We start from the raw sequence: 3,232 nt of genomic DNA on the forward strand, positions 1-3,232 counted from the left end.
TTTAAAAAGCCTTTATTTCATCATGGCTATAAGTTTTAAGAACAGGTGACAATGTGTACTTGTCACCTGTTCTTAAAACTTATAGCCATGATGAAATAAAGGCTTTTTCAATTTTTTTGAATAAGATTCGAGTGCCTTGGACTACTATTATTCTTACGAGTTGAATCATCCCTTGCACCCAAAGAGCACCGAGACTAGAAACCCAATACCCCGTGCAGCACTTCTTTTGCATTCTTTATTTCGAGGAATTAAGGACGTTGAGGGATCGTCATGTGCAGGAGTTGCTCCGTCCAGTAGACATTTTTTCGGGGAGTGATACATTTCTTTCATCAAAAGATGACGACGAGATATTTTTCCTACTCTAAAGAAGAAGGTGAGAAGATCATTGTTACAGACACACTGTTGAGTCAAGATCATGGATTGCAGCATGTAGATTAAAAAAAAAACTGTGTTATGAACTCAAGAGACATTCGGAAAAAGAATTGAGATTACATCTTCATATGGTGACATTATCAGATTACTGGAGAGAAATTATGATCCCAAGAGGACTTAGAATTAAAAAATTCCCTTCGTTTGGTTCTAGAGAAACAGATTTTAGACAAAAGTGGGAAGCAATTTTAAATAAATGCTCCCAGGACCTTATGTTATTGTTAATTGAAGAAGCAAAAAAACAGAAGGCAGAAACACAAAAACAGATTGCCAAGATTAAAGAAGATATAACATCAGATGGGCATTAATCGTTTGTGCAATTTGAAGAAAAACTTAAAGAAGATTTAGAACGATTATCCAAAAAGCTCAAGCAAGAGAAGTTGGCAAAATTTGGAAGAGACGAAAATGACTATAAGGAGCATAAGGTATACACATGGTCACAAAGGAATGTAAAGACTCATAGAAAGAGATCAGTGTCTTTTAACTTACCGAGTAGTGATGAAGACCAATCAGCAGTGGAGATTTCACCCAGAAGAGATTTTTTAGGAAACAAGTCCAGAATTTTTCAGAGATCCAGAAGACAAGAGGACGGAAGACGAGACGAGGAAGAGGTAGATCGGTCAAGACTCCCAATTTAAGGCAGATACACCAGGAGTCGAACAAGGGAGATGAAGTGATAAACATTTCAAATATTACTCTACCGACAAGCTGTACTTCTGTTTTATCAAAAGGTCTGACCTATGCACCAACAAATACAGCGAAAGAATTGTGATAAATAAGTGATAAGTGAAATAAGTGAACTTATTTAAGTTCCATCGGAGTCTTAAGTTAAAAGTCTGGTACTACACACCTGAACCGGCCACTCGTACTTACGATAAGAAAATTACATCTTTTAAGCCCAAATCAACATTTATGCCATGTGCATCTAATCCAACGTTGAATTCCTTCTACAAAAAAGTAAGAAGAACTTGTTTTTTTTTTTATATAAAGAAATGTATACTATGTACATACACACACTGATTTGTGGAGTTTGATTTATATATTTAATTTCCGATTTTCGCAAAACCTGTCGGCGAGTGAAAGACCGGGCTAAAATCATGCAGTGAACCAGGCATTACCCGTCCGATGCCATGAGTCTTGATCTCCCGTCGGATGCCGGCGAGAGCCTCCCGGCCACACAACTTTACCTTTCCGTCATACGTTCGGAGAGGCTTACCCGTTGGTTTTCTTAGATGCTCGGAACTCATCATCTCTTCTAAATTCGATCCCAAAAATCAACCCGACCGTCTCAGACCTAACCGCACTTGATAGCGAAACAATTTCTTTCTTAATCAAACAAAGCAAGACAGACCAAGCCAAGAGAGGTAATTTCATCTACATTTTCAATCCAACCATACCAGTCCATCTTCGAGTACCTCCGCCTTAGAAATTCTCAGGCAAAATTCCCCCACGAACCACTATTTTTAGACGACTCCTAAAAACCCGTCACTCGCTTCTGGTTCCAAAAACATCTCAGATCCGTCCTGCAATTGTTCGCATCGGGGCAGCAACATCAGCATCCCAAAAAGGCCTCTCCGAGCAGCAGATCCAAACTCTAGGAAGATGGTCTTCAGAAGCTTATCAAAGCTACATCAGAAATAACCAGTTTCACATCAAAAAAGCCCACCAAACCCTCATTGGTCATCAAACCAGTTAATGTAATCACGCAGTTAAAAAAAACAAAAAAAAAGTACCTTTTCCATCCTACGGTCGGCGAGGCTTACCCGTCCGATGCCGTGAGTATTGAGCTCCCATCGGATGCCGGCGAGAGCCTCCCGACTAGACAAGCTTACCTTTTCCATTCTACGGTCTGTGAGGCTCACCCGTTCGATGGCGTGTGCTCCCGTCGGATATCGGCGAGAGCCTCCTGGCCAGACAACTTTACATTTTCCATCCTACGGTCGGCGAGGCTTACCCGTTCGATGCTGTGTGCTCCCGTCGGACGTCGGCGAGAGTCTCCCGGCCACATAACTTTACTTTTCTGTTCGACGGTTGGCGAGGCTTAGCCGTCCGACACAATGAATCTCGACCTCCCGCCGAACGCTGTCAGACCCCTCTCAGCTAACCTCACGTCTTTTCCCCCTGCCTGGCGAGGCTTACCCGTTCGATGTTCTGAGTCTGATACCCCATCGGATGCTGCGAGAGCCCTCCCAGTCGGGTTTTCCTTTTCTCTCTCCCCGCCCGGCGAGGCTTACACGTCTGATGCAGCGAGTCTTGATCTCCCGTCAGATGTCGGACGAGAGAACTCCCGGTTGGGCTTCTATACTTGCCGCCCGCAAGCGAGACTTATCCATCCGATGCCATGAGTCTTGATCTCCCGTCAGGTGTCGTAAGAGTCCTCCGCTCTCACCTGAGTACGTAGGCTCTTCAGGCTTGCCAACCAGGCGACTTCTCAAAACATCAGTCCCCGCCAGTTCTCAGTGCTTATTTTGGAGGGGTTCTCAGTCTGGCGGCTGTCCTTTTGCTCAATTGCTTTTTGGGGGGTACTCTAGGTTCGGGCCATTCCCGAGCTCGGAATCCTTCCCCGGACAGCACGCCAAATATGCATTACTTCAGCTAATTATATGTAAGCGTGAACTCGTGAAATGATGTTTTATTAACAAGGTTCGGGAGGAGCGCGTCAGATACTTAGCCTAATTAACACAGGTGGAGCGAACTCAAGTTAATCAACACCATGGTATAAAAACAGCTGACTTTATTTGTTACAGTGTGCAGTTTCTGTGCTATGGTGGGGCCTGAAACCTGACTGAAATTCTTCATAGAA

The sequence above is a fragment of the Sinocyclocheilus rhinocerous genome, unplaced genomic scaffold, assembly GCF_001515625.1.
Source record: "Sinocyclocheilus rhinocerous isolate Xijiao unplaced genomic scaffold, SAMN03320098_v1.1 scaffold1595, whole genome shotgun sequence".
In the NCBI taxonomy this organism is placed as follows: domain Eukaryota; kingdom Metazoa; phylum Chordata; class Actinopteri; order Cypriniformes; family Cyprinidae; genus Sinocyclocheilus; species Sinocyclocheilus rhinocerous.